This window comes from Canis lupus, chromosome 16 (genome assembly GCF_048164855.1).
Source record: "Canis lupus baileyi chromosome 16, mCanLup2.hap1, whole genome shotgun sequence".
NCBI lineage: Eukaryota > Metazoa > Chordata > Mammalia > Carnivora > Canidae > Canis > Canis lupus.
The window spans coordinates 21,508,542-21,526,067 of record NC_132853.1 but is presented as its reverse complement, the minus strand read 5'-3'; the positions used below and the strand labels follow the sequence as shown (position 1 = coordinate 21,526,067).

The following is a 17,526-nucleotide window of genomic DNA, read 5'->3' as shown; positions in this document are numbered from 1 at the left end:
CTCCTTATTCACACATACTCATAGCTAAGGACTGGTCAGCATGGCCTTGTCTCTTGTAGGAGAGGTACTGTTCCTGGCCAGGCAACCACTTCTCAGCAACAGCTTCACAATTCAGAAGGGGGCACAAATCTGTGGTGGGTAACCATTCATCTCTGTCTCAGTCCTCCATCCCAGGTCTGCCTTGGGCAAGTTACTTAACTATTCTGAGTCTCTATTTCCTCAATCCTAGTGTTTATCTCATAGGGTTCCAGTACACCTGAAAGGAAATGCTTACAAGGCACTTGGCCTGCCATCTGCTGCACTCAATACATTTGAACCAGGAGGAATATTTATTTTTTAAAAGATTTTATTTATTTATTTGACAGAGAGGGAGAGAGAGCACAAGAGGGGGAAGGGCAGAGGGAGAGGGAGAAGCAGGCTCCCTACTGAGCAGGGATCCTGAGGCAGGGGCCCAATCCCAGGATCCGGGGATCATAACCTAAGCTGAAAGCAGATGCTTAACTGATTGAGCCTCCCAGGCACCCCTGGGAGGAGTATTTATGATTACCCTGTCCACTCCTGGTGTTTTCCAGACAAGCCTATGTCACATCGATGTATCCCCTCCTTACAAAAAGCTTTCATCTGCAATCCACAGAAAATGAGGCCATTTGGTGGCCATTTGGTATGTGATAAAAGCTCTGTGAGAGAATTTTGCTCCATAGGGTTGCCTTGTGGTGCACAGGGAGTCATAGTCCAGATCTAACCTAACACATTGGGTCCTTTGGCAAAGTTAATTCCCTAAACCTCCTTTCCCTCCTTTGTAGAGGGAGGAGAACAATAAATATAGAAGCTCACTGGGAGGATGAGTAAGACATCATATACACAAGTGCTTCATACACAGTGAGCCCTTACATGTGACTGTCTGTCTTCTTATCAGCATCAGAAGACACTTCGAAGGTTGCTTAGGAGGTAGTGAGATGAGACATGTCACCACACGGACCTATCCCTAACAGATTTGCCTCATTTTAAAAATGATCCGTTTGACAATCAGTACATACCACTGCTGCCTTGTGAGCAGAGGGTTCTCATCAGCAAGAAGTCAAAGCTGTACATTTTCCAAGACATCTCCCTCTCCTTTTGATTCTGCATGCTCAAGGTTGTCCAGGGTCCCAAGCAATCAAAAATGATTTGTGTCAAAGAGCGTATTACAAGAATCATTTGTCATTTCTGATTCGTGTTTGAATTTGAAGAATGATGCTGGGGAGCGATGTGAAGGCGTGATGCAAAGTGCCATTATGATGAGTGGCAAAACCGTTATGTTAACCTTCTCAGGAGTTAGCTCTGGGGTTCCATTTCAACACAGTAGGATGGATTGGGGAAGTATTAATGATGAGAATACCTTGTATTTGGAAGACATTCTTTTCTAAAAAAACAAAAAACAAAAAACAAAAAAAACTTGTAGTGGCACAGAGTACATTGCATGACCTACGGAGAGCATCTGATTTAACCTCGCATTTTACGGAGATGAGCATTTTGTGTACTCAGAGCCACAAGCTAACTTCTTGTTGATTGGATAGTGCCTTCATCATGCAAAAGCTGGCACACAGGTTCAGAATATTGACCTAGGAGTTTACAGCCCCAAGTTCTAGGCCCAGCTCAGTCTCCAACTACTGTGTGACTTTAGGCAAGATACTCTCCTTCACTGAGCCTCTGTCTGCTTCTCTGTAAGGGGACATTGATGATTGCCCAGTGTCCTACAGCCCTGACAGTTTGTGACCCTGTGCAACTCATGGGACAGGCTTTTTACTCTGATTTGGCAGATGAGAAAACTGATATCCAGGTGTCTGGAGAAGCCTCTCAGAAGTGGATTTTGATCTGAATCTTGTAGATTTTCTTTAATAGAAAAGGGAGAAGAACACCCCAAGCAGGGAGAACAGTGTGGCCAAAGATCAAAGAGAGAAGGGCAGGGCATTGTCAGGAAAGCTTGTGTACTTGATTGTGGCTATGTTTTAGGATGTGAGGGAAAAAAACAACGTAAGAGAGGACTGAAAGGCAGTTTAGAATCAGATCATGGAGAACCTTGAATGTCAAGTTCAAGGACATAGTATTTCTAAGCCAGTGTCTCTCAACCAAGAGTGATCTTGCCTCCCAGGGGACATTTGGCAATCTTTCCACGCAGTTTTGGTTGCCACTGATGACAGAGATGCTGCTAAACATTGACTGTGTGCAGGACATCTCCAAAAAACAAAGAGTTGTCCAGCCCAAAACGTCACTAGCGCCAATGCTGAGAAACTCTGCTCTAGGCAGACAGGCTCTCTGCTGACCGCAATGGAGGGTGCATCATGGGACAGGGGGGTTGCGGGTTGGGGGTGGGGGGAGGTTGTGGCTTCTGCAGCCATCCTGAGAAAAGATAATGAGGGTCTGAGCTGAGACAGGGTGGAGGAGCCCGACATGAGTGACGTGGAAGAGATGGAATTGATAGGATACGGTTTCCTCTTCCCCTGTATTGGCACCTTCAGGCTGCAAGCCACTTTTTCATAGCATCTTCTTCCCTTCCCTTTCCTATTCCCTCTGCTGCCCCGAGAACCAGAGGTGAAAGGAGAGTCAGGGCTGGATTTCACCTCCAACATCCTTTACTGACCCATCCATGGCTTCCTCACCATTGTTCAGACTTGGTCCTGGAGGGATAGGGAAAGTCAAGAACTGGCACATGAGAGCATTCACAGCCCTTCCTGTGATTTTGATTTTACAATGATTGGTGTCACTATTCACTTACTACCACTTTTCTGGCACAGGATTACAAGTTCTGTGAGCAGAGACCATGAGACCCATTCTCTTTGCTGCATTCTCAGAATCAGCACAGTACCTAATATGCAGTGGATACTTAAAGAAATGTGCTGAATGACTGAATGAGTGTCCCTTGCCTCATGGATTAGACTGGTTGGGCATCACACACTTGTTAGGGGAGTATGCATGCTTCGTCTTGGTGAACTCGCTCTCACCCCTGCACAGTGAACTGAAGGATAGGCTGGGTATGGTTCTGGCTTCCTTCACCTCATTTCAGTGATGAACATGGACCCATCTCCTAAGAAGCAAGAAGGGAACAGTGGGAAGCAGCCAACAGATAAGATAGGGCTCAACAGCCCTTTCTATACATACCCTTGTAGGGCATCCATTCCACAGTGATACCTTTGTCCCCTCTAGGTAACCCATGGAACACAAGAGTGGGACTGAAAGGAAGGTAAAGGGGTGGTCATCTTGTGTGATTGGGCCCCCTGCGGAAGAGGCAGGAAAATGCCTCACCACATCCACTACCCTACTATTAGTAACTTGAGAAAGGCTACCAGCACCCCCCAGGTCACAGAAAAAGAAGCTGGGCTTGAAAGAAAAGTAGAGGATGGAGGAAAGAAGGACCTTCCCTCCCACCCCGTGACCACATGACAAGCCCATAGCCATGTGGCCAGACCAAAGGTGTGAGCGCATGTGCATGTGCGATCATTGGTGCAAAGGGGAAGTCTTTTATATTGGCTTTCCTGCAATTTGCAGAGTTTTGAGCAGCAGCTCCAGGGACACACCAGCCCCATAGCTCAAGAATCAGGCCAACTTGATTCTCAGAGACCTGGCAGCCATCTGGTCCTAACCCCAGATGGCGAGAGCTGACCTCTACAAGGTCAAACGTCACCCTAGAGGCAAGAAGAGGACTGGGACCCACGTATGTGATGCCCGAGTTTTCTTTCTGCCAGAGTCCCTGTCTGCTCAAGATGTGGGGTTGGCACAGAGAAGGCGGCTCAGATCTGGTGTGCCCCTACTCAGCTTTATTCAGCCCTGCACTACCTGAAACAAAGCCTCCTCCTTCTCAGTGGCACCTGGTCCTGCCAGGATGTCCTATAACCCATGTTCTAGGCTGTTCTGAAGCGTTTGTCCTAATGGAGCAGGAGACCACTGCTGCAAACTCCTGCTGATCAAGGCATGATGCCGATAGTAGGTGTTTCAAACCTGGTTTGCTGTGTGATTTGGGCCTATGACTTAGTCTCTTTAAGCCTCTATTTATCCACCTATAAAAATGGGAAGATAGTCCTTGACTCTGAGACTTCTCACTTAATTAAATAAAATCAAATGGAACACTGGACAGAAAACCCCTTGGTTTACCTGATAGAGTTAGGGACTCTGAAAATTTTATTGAATGAATGAATGAATGCATAATTCAACAAAAATGAGCGGCTTCCAGAAAACTCTAAGAGATGGTTTCCAAAACACCTTACTATCTGCTAGGTTGGTCCTGGAAGCTGGAAGCTGGCCCATCTCTGACTCCCTAGGGAGGACTTTCCTCAAGTTTTTAGCTACAGTCCTCTCTCACCTGGCTTTGGTAGCAACACAGTATTCTAGAGAAGAGCACTTGGTGGGAGCCCAGAGGCCTTGGGATCCCTCTGAGCTTCTGCCCCGAGCAAATGTGACCTGTACACTCATCTCTGTTCACGCCAATTAAATGGTGTCATTAAAAACCCTGGCACTGTCTGTGTGCAGCTTCAGGGTCACCACATTAGGAGGAAATCACTGCCATCTGCCAAGCTGCCCCCTCACTGGCCATGGGGTCTGACAGCAGAAGGGAACTGACCCTCATTTTTTTTTGGAAAAATTCAAAGCACACTGGGAACGAAGGCAGTCCAAGAATGATTCCAGAGTTGGTTTTATTTTTCTAGAAGCTCCCAGTATAATTAGGTCCGCAAAGCACTTAGTTTTGTGCATTGAAATTGATCCAATACACAGAATATTCCATGACATCTTTATTAGGTGCTTCTCACTCGTGGACACCAAAAGGGTCAATCCCCTTCCTCTTTCTTCAGAGTCAAGTTCTTTCCAATTGTCTATCTAGGGACTCAGAAACCCCAAACCCCAGAAACTGACCACCTGGCTCCTTCACTCATCAGCTAAAGAACCCTTAAAACCTTCACATTTATCGAATACATATTTCCTGGAGCTGCTTTGTAGTAGGCCTGGGGATTTGAGCTGAATACAACCCAATAGATACGTAAGATCCAGTGGGGGTAGAGAGACTTATAAAAATAGCTGATTAAAATACAGCACTCCAGGAGGCAGAAGAGACGGATGAATAGAGAGCCAAAGGAATGCAAAGAAATGCAAAGGCTCCCTCTATCTGCCTAGGGAATCTTTGAGGAAATAGTAACAGCTCCCATTTATTAAGCACCTGCTGTATGCAAGCACCCTTCCATATACCTTGCATGGCTAATGTCATTAAGTCCTCATTGAGCTGCTGCTGCGTGGTAGGGACAGTGTTAGTGCTTTGAAGAATGATACCGTCTCCTCAGGACAGCCCTGCCACAGAAGTATCATTGTTCCCATTTCACTTAAAGTTGAAGAGTCTCAGAGAAGTTAACAACGGAACAACGTGTCGTTTAACCACTGCTTTGCAAACTTCGATGTGCATCAGAAAGACCTGGATATCTTTCAGATTCCACTTCAGCAGGTCCGGGTGGGATCTGAGAGTCTAATAAGCCCCCAGGCGATACCAATGTGTGCTGCTGGTCTGCAGAGCACACTTGGAGAAGAAAGGGGATCCACAGCAATTTGGGGACTAGTGTCCCAGCCCTCCACACACCACAGAGTCACCCAGGAAGCTTGTAAATGCATCACTGTTTGGGTATTTCCGCTTCAAGACTGATCTGATTGTACTCGGTGGGATTCAAGAATTACTATGTATTAAAAGCTCCCGGGATGATTCTACTGGGCAGTCAGGGTTGGAAACAACTGTTACATTTTTTTACCATCTTCTTTAAACTGAATCTTGAAAGTTCAGCCCAATTCCCTGACGTCCCCCGTGTTCCCTCCTGTCTTTGGGAGCCCCAGGCCAATTCGACTCAACCAACTCAACTATACAGTTTGGATCCTCTGGCCAGACTCTCACTTGATTCTCCTTTCCTCCAGAGGTGTCTCCCAGGTTGTGGAAGCTCCCCACCGCACAGTCACCCCCCTCTCCTCTCCTCCTCCAGTATGTTAATCCCATTGATTTGGAGCCTGCCTCTGTCCTCCTTTCTCCCCATCCCCAGAGCAGCAGGAGGAGGAGACTTCCCTGGGGCAATCGATCCCCAAGGAACTACAAGGTAGCACTTTCTTCCTTAATTAAGATCTTCGTGACGAGCCACTGGTATGGGACCAATTAATCAGCTTTCTGAAAGCAAAGGGGGGAAGCAGAAATGAAAGGGGTGATTCGGCAGCACTTGCTCATGGTGTCAGGGGCTGCAGATTGGCCCCACGTGGGTGGGAGCCAGGCCTGGAGAAGAATAGCCAGCCTTGCCTTTTCTGCCTCTTTTCTTTTCTTGTTTTTTCTTCTCTCTCTCTCTCTCTCTCTCTTTCTTTTCTTTTCTTTTTTTTGAGTCAGATGCATGATGACACATTAGAAAGGCAATCTCTATCCAAACATTACTCTCCCCACCCCCTCGGCCAGTCCTTCTTACCACTCAGCATTATCTGTCATCAGAGACAAGACAACAGAAGATAATAGGAGTTTCCAATTCATGCTTTTTCTTCCTTCCATTCTCTGGGGAAATTATGTCGAACATCTTTTTTATTGACTTATGTATAAGTGTAGAAAATGAATTCCTTAAAGCTTTGTGTTGGAGCAACCCCAATGTTATCAGAGTCATGGATGCTCCCTCTTGGGTGCCTCTGTGGCTGGAGGGAAGATTCCAGCGGCTCTGTGGGATGTTAATTAAATAAATTGGCCTCCTTTTCCCCATGGGAAGTTCAGGTGATGGCCCAAAGCTTTTGTCAGGATTTGAAACAGAAGTGACACAGCAAGCCCGACTGGCTGCTCCTTCCTGATTCCCCCATCCTAGAAGCTCACGGTAGGAAATGACAGTCATGTGGAGTCAGCCAGGCCTGGGTCCTGATTGCCCGCCCCCTGCCATCTCCCTCCTGGTGATGGAGTCGTAAGGGCACTTGCTGCTCTGACACTTTCTATCTTTGGGTGCATTTACTTCTGGCTCCTTGGTCTGTGGAATATAAAACTATTTCCCTCCTGGAGTCCCAAGATAGGATGTGAAATATGCACCTGGCACACAGTAGGGCCTCCAGGAATGTCTGTCGTCCTTCTTTCTGTTCCTGCAAAAAATGTCAAAGCTGGCAGTGCCCTCAGAGACCACCTAGTTCAGTTCTTTCCTCTAGCCTTTGGGAGTCTGAGACCTGGAAAGGGACAATGATTTGCCTGCTGTCACCCAGGGGAGGAGGGGCAGGACCAGCTCCCTGACTTTCTCTTTGGTTCTTTCCCATCCCCACAGAGCTTCCCTTTGCCCTGATTGACAGGTGCACTTCATTCTACACGCTGTCCCTGACGTAAGCATGCAAATCTAACTCCAGTACTGATAGTTGCTGGGTGTGCATGAAGGAGGCGTTCTTTAAAGACGTATTCCTGGTGAGGGCTGTTTTCACAGGACCCTCTTACTCAAGTTTTTTTGGTTGTTGTTTGGTTGTTGCAAATAAGATTTTCATAAAGTGGGACAACCAACACCCCACTCCTGGTCCATTCTCACCTACTTGAACACTTCAACATTCTGGCCCTGGCTCCCAGCCCAGAGTTTATTGGTTTTCTAGTTCTGTAACTGATCCAGAGCCAGAGTCACTTTGGTTCTGGCTACTTCTGATAATCCAATCTGGAGCTTAAGGGCTCTAGCAGTTCCTTGGTCCTTAGATGGGTTCAGGGCTCTAAATCTGGCCTTCCTCAAAAATGCAGGTGAGAAACTCTCTTTTCTTGGATCTGCCCACCAGACAGCCTACCCCACTGCACATCGTCTCCTCCCCGGCACACACATCTACTGAAGAACAGAATTCCTCCTTTCTTCTTCTTACACAAGGTGCCCACCTGCATTCTCCATAGATTAAATCCCAGGGGGAGGCAGGAATGAGGCTGCCTCGGCCTCCGGCACAGAGGGTGGGTGATGGTTTCCGTACACAACACCCTGAGCCAGCCCAGCATCACTCCTGAAAGAGTAAGTGACAAATTGTCTAGCTGGAAAATAGAGATAATCTGTCTCAATTATGCACGGGTTCAGCAAATTAGGACCCAGCATGAGAAACCTGCCTGTGTTTTGATTAGGGAACAGATGTGTCCACCATGAGAGATTCTCACAAAAGCTTCTGGCACGGACATCAGAACTGACCTTCCCAGCAGACACGACCACATAACTGACCACAGTGGGGAGGCAGGGACTTTTGGAAAGGGGTGGAGACGGACATGCCTGGGTCAATCGAAGACAGCAGTGCAAGCAGGACCTCATGGCCATACCTCTGGTACTGACCCATTTGTTGCTCCCGTGAGGCCCTCATACAACCAGGACAGACCTGTCCCTGAACGGAGGACATGGCCCTGTTTTTCATTGAATGCCTACTCTGTGTCTGGCACAGGATCAGTCTAGAATGTGCTGGAGAAACAAGTGGAGAGAAAGCCCCAAAGAAGAAGAGGTGGAGCCCGAATCCATTGGAGCCCACCCCGGAGGATGCTGAGGTAGGCGAATCAGAGTGAGAAGAAAGAAGAGGCTGGCAGAAGGAGAGTGGCTCTGGGATGGCTGGTGAGGACAGTCTTCTCTGCAGAGGGGAGACTGGAGAAGTTTGCAGGGGGTGAGGGGACAGTGGCAGGAAAGGCCACCAACTAACTAAACCAGCAGCTAAGTGACAAGGTGTGAGCTACACGTGGCTGCTGCTTCACCTCTGCCTCCCATATGTTCCATGAGGATCGCTCTCGAGGCCACCTGGACCAGAATGGTGCAGGGGCGGGGGGGGACACTGGGAAGTGCAGCTCAGCCTCGCCATCACACGTCCTCTTTATCTGAACATAACCGAGGGCAGCCCTAGGTACACTGGAGATGAGAAGATGCCCACGTACAGGGACGGGCAAGAGGAAGGGCACAGAGGCAAGAATGACACAGGCTTGGGGTGTGAGGAACGCAGAAGAGGCCCAAGCTGTTGGTGTCGGCTCAGTGACGCTGGTTTGGAAGGGGCCTGTGGGACCTTCTGCCTTCCGTGTGCCCTGGAACCGACATTCCAAAGGAGATGCTGGGCTCTCCATGCACCATCTATGCTCTCAGCCAGACTCGCTTCTGGCCAAGGCAAAAACAGGACAGGTCTGAGTGGATGGAGGCAGAGGAAATTCAACTCAGGCCATTATTGTTGGGAGCGGCTGTGAGGCCAGGCTCAGCCAGTGGCCACCACAAGCCAGGAAACAATAGCAGTAAGAGATCGCCAGACTTGCTTTGCACAAATTCGCATTTCTGTCACACTCTCAGGAAGAACAGCTCTCATCCTGAATCAAGCAGAGCATCTTCTGCTCCTGGATCCGCCCTTTGTTGGCTTTGTGACCTTGGGCAAGTCACTACTGTCTCCCTGAGCCTCCATTTCCTCATCTATGCAATGAGAATTAATACTCACCCTGAGGGTGTGCTGGGGGGGGAGGGGACAAGAGGGAGGATCATAGCTAAAGCACCCACAGAAAGGTGCCCAACAAGGGATCCCTGGGTGGCGCAGCGGTTTGGCGCCTGCCTTTGGCCCGGGGCATGATACTGGAGATCCGGGATCGAATCCCACGTCGGGCTCCCGGTGCATGGAGCCTGCTTCTCCCTCTGCCTGTGTCTCTGCCTCTCTCTCTCTCTGTGACTATCATAAATAAATAAAAATTAAAAAAAAAAAAAAAGAAAGGTGCCCAACAACTATGGGCAATGTTCCAGGGCATTCCTAAGGATAGGGTTCTTGGAGGAAGGAATTAGCCAGAGCTGGACAGAAGCTCGGAGGCTGAGCTGAGGGCAGGAGGACAAATCCCCAAGCCAGCCTGATGGCTCCGAGCCCACTGAGGCACGGCGGGCGAGCTCAGCAGTGGCCCTGGGGTATGAAGTTTGAGACTGATCCATGTGAAGATTTTTGTTGACAGAGACGAGAAGGCTCAGACATCACTGAACAGTTGATTTAGGGAAAGAAGGATTAAGTAAAGCCCCTGAGATTGCACCAGTAGGTGGGAATCCCACCGAGACAGGATTCACAGCGTCACAGGAGGACTTCACCACTATCGGAGCACACCGGGAGGCGCCCCAGCACCCACCAGAGGACTGCTTGGCAGAGTTAACACAGAGGCACACAGGCGCAGAACCGGCTGGCTCCGGGAGTACTGATAACAAGGGAGAAGTGATCCCGTGATTCAGTGCTCAGCTGGGAAGGGGCACTGCTAGGAGCCTTGCCCCAGGCCAGGGTTGTATACAGGTCCTGCTACTTTCCACCTCTAAACAACCCTCTGCAAGAAGTTTTACTGCCCGACTTCAGAAATAAAGAAACAAAGGCTCAGGGAAGCCTCGCACTTGCCCCAAATCACAGATGCTAGAAGTCCAGAGCTGTAGTTTGATTCACAACTAGCCTCAAAACTCCAGTTTTTTTCCTTAAGAGAAAAAGGACCTGCAAAGAGAAGGACCAGTCTCGGAGTATGGGATGTCCTGACACTTCTTGACCCTTCACTTGCTATGTAGATCAGGTTTTCTCTCTGGGACCTGGTTTGGACCTTGGTGTCTACACTAAAGCTGGCCCTTCAGTATGTCAGCTCTTGCTGGGATTCTCAATACCTCAAAGAAAAAGAACACTCAGATTTGTGTAATATTCCCTAATTTCCAAAACTTGACACTCCAGCCTCCAGTCTCATGGGGCAGACAGGAACTCCTATTTCACAGATGAAAAAAACTGAGGATCTTTGTGAAAGAAATTAATAGCTCCTGAGTCCTGTGGTGGGAGCTTCGCTGTATCATCTCACTTCATGTCCAACACAATTCTGTGAGGTGGGAATTACGGTTCCCATTTTCCAGGTGAAGAAACAGGGGGTCAGAAAGGGAGAGTGTGTTGTTCAAAGTCAAAGAATTAGTAAGGGTTGGAACTATTGCCCAACTAGTGGCTCTTCAAAGACACTAGAGGGCGTCCCCAAGGATGGGCCTCACCCCACAGGGAGAGTGAATGGGCCTCCACCCTCAAGTCTCTCCTTTGGGGTAAGGCCTAGTTTTTGTAAATGCAGCCCTTCAGGATGGGAGAGAAATAATCCATTTTTTCCTTTAAGAGTGAGGAACTTATTAGCAGGACCCAGAATGGGGGAGAATAAAGGATATGAGCCAGAGTTTTAAAGGCTGGAAGAGAGACCCTGAGCGGGGGACCTGAGAGACTTACAGGGTGCCTGGCAAGAACCACAATGACAGAAATGAGGAGGGGGACTATGAGACAGGTGGCTCAGGGCACAGTTTTGCCATTACTGACCCTGCTTAAAAGGGTGCTCACCTGTACTAGCCACCAGGCTCCCACCCAACCAGTGGGCTTTACTCAGAGGCCCATGCATGCCTTTCCCCTTCCTGAGGGCCAGGCCTCAGCAGCCCAGCAGAGGGCCCCCTAGCCCTGGCCTAAGAGTAAGGCCCACTGTGATAGGCAGCACTCCGGGCACAGAGCCAGCTAACCAGAGAAGGGGCCTGCCTGCTGGGCCCACCCAGAGCAGAGGCCTGGATGCTTTCTGGCCAGGCATCTTCAGAGGCCACATGGCAGGACTCTGAGGACCTGGAATGAGATTCAGGTTTATGAGGTGTGGCAAGGAAGTTAAGGCACTGGGGGCAAGAAAACAGGTCCAGTCCCAATGGTGCCATCAACAAGTTATGTGACGGGAAGTCTTCCTTTCTCTCCCAGACTCACATTTCTTACCTTTATTGTGAGGATATTAGGCTAGAATATTCTCAAAGATCCTATCCATCTCTAACAGTCTGGTCCAACATCCTCACCCATCTCTGCCACCATCTTAGCACGCTCACACGGGAGTCCAGTCCTCTTGGGCACCCCTGTGCATTCCCTTGGAGGGGCTGACTCACTGGTTGTATGGCTCCTTCAGTCTCTAGGATGCCAGAGGTCAAGCGGGACCATTGTTCCCTTAGCTGCAGCAGAACTAGGCCTTCCTGCCCCTGGTCATCATGGCTACTGTACCACTTGTGTCCCCATGGAGCACACTCAGGGATGAGTACTGTCAATGAATCCAGTTTGGAATGGCAGGGCTCGTTAACCAATGGTCTTCCTTACCTCCTACTTCCTCATGTAGGGCACAAGGATTCATTCAATTCTGCCTAATTTTTATCTTTTCAAAAAATAGTCCTTAGCAGACTGAAATACTGGGGCCTCACCAAGCACCAGAGGCTTATATTCTCTACTTCTCACCCAGAAGACAATGTCATATGGACTCAGCCAGGGTCCCCAGACTCAGTGGGCCACTTAGCCATGAGACCATGTTGACCCTACTAAACCACAGGTCCCTCATCTGTGCAACACCTGCCTGTTTGATGGTGCCTACCCCAAAGGGAGCATACCTGTGTAGACTGCCTTTTTTATATTATTATTTATTATTGTTATTATTCAGACTCCTGGGTGACATAGCCAGTGTGATAACTCAGCACCTTCTCTCTGATCTTCTGCTACTTCTAGATGAAATTTCAGCTTTTTGAAAGTAGTCCGCCATCATTCCAGCACCCACCCACCCAAAAGTATGGAGCAAGAATCCTCTACCCTCTTGGTTCTGTAAGTGTAAGCCCAGGGCCTCAACATGAATTCTCAAAGACCCCTCAGTAATTTCTTCCCGGGGAAGCGGCTTGGAAGGGGCCTCCTCCTGGAAACAGAACTTCCTGCTGTCTCAGATTTTGTACCTTTCAGGGCCCTGAGAAAGGCCCTGTCCATCCACCCATGTAAGAGGGGATTAACCAGAATGTGGACTCATTGCTTCTCTCTGGTGGCCATGGACCAACCTGTCTTTCCAGGAGAACTGTGTGCTGAACACAGTTGGGTACACTACTTAGCAGAACTGCCCAGGTAATCCCAAATTCCTGAAGGTGTCACTTCCTGAGAAAATGCTAGAGCATGATATAGCTATCATACAATAGCAGAAGAGAGTACATTTTCCTGGTCCACACACCAGGGCAAGCCCAGGACTGATTTTAATGCTTCCCACTCTCCTTGTCTCTCTGCCCAGTATCCTTGACCATTCTTTTCTTCTTGGTTGTGTTTCTTTTATGTAGAACAGCTACACTCATAAGCATGATATGATTGCCCTGTGACTAAAATATCTTTATTAATGACCTTCCCTAAGATCTAACAACCAAGAAGGCCCCAGGAGAGGCCACAAGAAGCCAGATTTCCCGTTGCAAAGATACTCTCTGCAGTCAAGCTTGTAATCAGCAGTTGGTTGGTAACTATCTCTAGGAATAACAATAATTAACACATGAATGTTGAACACCATTTGTTTCTCTGATTTCTGGGCCGTGCTGAACAGTAATGGAGATTGTTTTCTCTCTGAAGCATAAAAATGTTCTTGAGTCACCTGGTGAGCTCACAGATGTGCTGATTAATTGTGGCCTGGAATGTCAGAATGACCAAGACCTGGGCTTTGCTCTTGGGCAAGTGAAGTTGCTTGTACCTGGGTTGCCGTGACCTGGCTCAGTGGCCTGAGGTGAGGTCAAGTTTGACAAATGGCCTAATGGTGCCCGTGCGTGGAGTCCTAATTAGGCAAGACCCCGGGCTGAGCTATTAGACCCTGGTCTCCCCCTTCTTTTTTTTTTTTTTTTTTTTTAAAGATTTTTATATATTTATTTATTCATGAGAGACAGACAGAGAGAGAGAGGCAGAGACACAGGCAGAGGGAGAAGCAGGCCCCATGCAGGGAGCCTGACGTGGGACTCGATCCTGGGTTTCCAGGATCAGGCCCTGGGCTGAAGGCGGCGCTAAACCGCTGAGCCACCAGGGCTGCCCTGGTCTCCCCCTTCTTAAAGAAAGTGCTAACTCTAGGCCTTTCTAAGCCAAATAGTTGTTATGGAGCTACCCACCCTTGCTGAGGATGCAGCAGTTCCTCATCAGTGAGCATGAGACGCACATGTGTGCTTACTAACATGGAAATTCCTGGACTCCACTCAGAGACCCAGATTCTGTGGGCATAGAAAGTGGCCTAGAAATCTGTATTTTAATAAGCATCACAGATGGTTGGGATGCAGAGGACTGCAGGGCTCACTTGGAGAGATACGGTCAAAGCTCATCAAGTATTAGAGCCAAAGGAAAAGCTGCATAGGTGCTAGGCCTCTGTAACTATGCTTAGGAAGACATTCATTGGCAGAAGAGGAAGAGGGGAAGGGGCTCTTCCAGTATCTTCCCTTACCTGTCCCAGAACAATTATGCTTCTATTTTTTCAGCAGAGAGCCGAGAACAAGGCCTTAGGGCCTCCCTATAGCAGTCTAAGCCACTTACAAGCTGTGTGACCTTAGACGGGTTATTTTACCTCTGATCTTCAGCTTCCCCCCTCTGTAGAAATGGGATGATGGTAGGGGCACCCAGATGGCTCATTTGGTTAGGTATCTGCCTTTAGCTCAGGTCATGATCTCAGGGTCCTCGGATCGAGCCCCGTGTCAGGCTCCCTGCTCAGCAGAGTCTGTTTCTCCCTCTGCCTCTGCCCCTCCCTTCTCCATTCATGCTCTCTCTCTCAAATAAATAATACAAGTCTTAAAAAAAAAAAAAAGGATGATGATAAAAAAAATAATAACCAATTTGCAGGGCCACAGTGGGGATTAAATGAATTAATGTGTACAAAGCACTTAAGAACCATGTTAAGAATATACTAAGCATGAGTGCATGGTAGCTGTTACAATATTATCTGTTTTATATTGTAATTAGGTAACAATACTGTATTCATCTCCTTGGTTATAAGGTTTAGGTTGGAAAATGTAGGTACCATTTTTTAAAAAAAAGTCTAAATAATATATCAGTCTAACCTATTCATTTTATAGATGCAGAAACTGAGCCTTCAGGAAAAGAAGAACCAGTGAAGGACACGTAGTAGGTGAAAAGCAGAAATGGAACAGACCCAGATGTGACGGAGCTTGGCATTCATCCTCCCTCTCCCTCCCTCAACACACCTGCTGCCTTCCTGGCTGTGGAGTGGGAGGGGAGGGCATGCCAGCTCTGGTTGCTCACATGATTAGCCTTGACTTCTGTCCTACTATGTGTTGGGTGTAGCCCAACGTGGGTGGTGGGGGAGAGGGGGCTACACCAACCCACCTTCTTCCTTTTCAGAGCCCATGTGGGTAGCTTTCGTCTGTCTCTCCTTCACTCTCATGCTATCGTGTTCACTTAGTGTGGCCATAAATAAGAAGTTCACACTCCAGAGACGTTTGAAACTTCTGGTTTACTCCTGGTTATCAATGTACGACTTTACAACTACAGGAAGTTCAGGTGTTATTAAAGAGCTCGGGACTAACAGGGGAACATTATTTTGTTAGCTCTTCCCCACAAAGATCAAAAAGAGGCCGGATGCTCATTCACTTCTTTCACCATCTCCACACATAGGCATCAATATATGTTTGTAGTTCAAGAGGATGATGGATGGTAAAAGGCTAGGACAGGCACAGGATAACCCAGTTTGGAATCTCAGACCAGCTTTCTGCAGGACAGCTGTGGCAGTCATCCTTGAAAATGACTGCAGAGACCCCCACCTTTTTGTGCACCTCTACCCACATGACACCAGGGTTGTTCAGGCGAGCTTATGGAGGAAGTGATGTTATGAATTTAAAAGACTGGCTTTTAGCCTGGTTGGTCTCCCACTTGCTTGTGTTCTTTATCCCATGGATCAATTGCTCATGGGAAGGCCATGAGCAGCTGATGGCTAAGACCCAGCAGCTCCAGGGGTAGCAGAAGGAAGCAGAAGCTGAGTGTCAGCAGTTCTTCTGTGGTAGGAACTAAAGCTTCCTACCAACAGCCATGTGAGGAACTTGAAGTAGAGTCGCCAGCCCCCCTCAGTCAAGTCTTCTCAGACCACAACCCCAGCCCATGTCCTGGCTGCAGCCTCACAGATGACTCTGCGCAAGAACCACCTGGCTAAGGGCTCCCAATTCCTGACCTACAGAGACCATGTGAAATAATAATTTGTTGTTTTAGCTGCTAAATTGTGGGGTAATCTGTTACACAGCAAGAGATGACTAATGCAGGGGCCATGAAGCTTGAGAGCCATTTCCAGAAGCAGAAAGACAATCCTTAGAGGGAAGAAGGGACTTCATTAACAATCAGGAAGACAAGAAGGGATACGATGTCCCTAGATCCATGTGGTACTGATACATCCTGATGTGTGAAAGCTTTGACAAAGGATCCAAAGATGAAAGTCTGGGTCCTGCCCTAAGGCATGCAGCCATTATCTTTTGAGAGCATCAGGCAAGTAAACAGGAAATCAAACACAGTGTAATAAGAGAGATAGATGCACAGACCCCGATCCAGTCAGGAGGGAGGGAGTTGGTCAGGCAAAGTGCCCCAGAGAGGTGACTCCTAATCAATTGATGTGCACTCAGTACTAACCCAGGAACCTCAGAGGAGGCAGAAATGGATAAAGCTGTGTCCCTGACTCCGGAAACCCACATCAGTCCTCGACACTAGCTGGACCTGGAGATGCTGTTTAAAAGTCCTAATGCCCGGGGTCTGTTCCAGACCAAATAAATCAGAGTCTCTGGTGATGGGCCTGGATATAAGAATTTTAAATAGTCTTTCTAAGAGATCTGAATATGTAGTCAAGTTGAGAACCACTGGTCTAGTTGAAGAAACATTCTTCTCCCATCCCTGCCTCCACTCAAAACTATAGGAACAGCCACAGAGCAATTACTCTGCCCTGTTTGCTTCCTCCTTGCCCTCTTCCACCAAGGGTCAATTTAGCAGCCATAATCCATTGATTCTTTTGTTTATTCATTTGTTTGCACCTTTCTTCAGTAAATATGTATTGGCACCTATGGCATGCTGGACGCACATCCACAAACCAGTGGAAAAGAAAGCATGACTTTTAAGTAGTGGTGCCGGGGATGGACACAGAGGTTAAAGGAAGTGAGGAAGAAGTCTGGGAAGAAGGATCAGGACTGGCTCCAAGGTGGAGTGAAAAGTAAGACTCCGAGAGGGTATGTGGCTTCCCCACAGCCACACAGTCATGACCCCAGGTGGGTGAGAGTCAGCAAATTCAGGAAGGAGTGAAGCTGTAAGTCAAGGAAGAGGAGGGAGCAGCCCCCAAGCTAAGGGAAAGGCAAGGCTGCCTTTCCAAGACCACATGACCTTTCTTGGCTTTAAAATCCCAGTTCCCAGCAGTATGGTTGTAAAAGTCCTTTAATGATCTATTATAATACTATGGGATCCCATTCCAAAAAAAGATCCATGATTTTTGTTCATTGGGTAAATGCCCTAGAAAGATCTATATAGGCAGTACAAAAGTCCAAGGAGGTGGCCAGAAAATGCTCAGCTTGGAAGAAACAGCTTATCTTAGAAGCTTCCTGTCCCCAAACAGCTTTTCCTTTGCAATCCCCTACCCCTCCACCTGACCCTCATTCCCACCATACTCCCCTATACTTCCCAGTTTCCCAAATTAGTAATGCAGGGACTGGGATGACCATGAGGGAGGTATGGAGGGGAGATATGGAGATGGAGGGAGGAGAGAATCAGGAAGACAGGACTGGTGAACGTGTATTCAACCTAACA

The 17,526-nt window shown here is 48.1% G+C and overlaps 1 protein-coding gene across 2 annotated transcripts in view; it reads left to right on the top strand.

Annotated features, from left to right (window-relative positions):
- Positions 1-17,526, top strand: part of ASIC2 (acid sensing ion channel subunit 2) — a 995,000-nt gene that overhangs the window by 516,606 nt on the left and 460,868 nt on the right. The window lies entirely within an intron of this gene.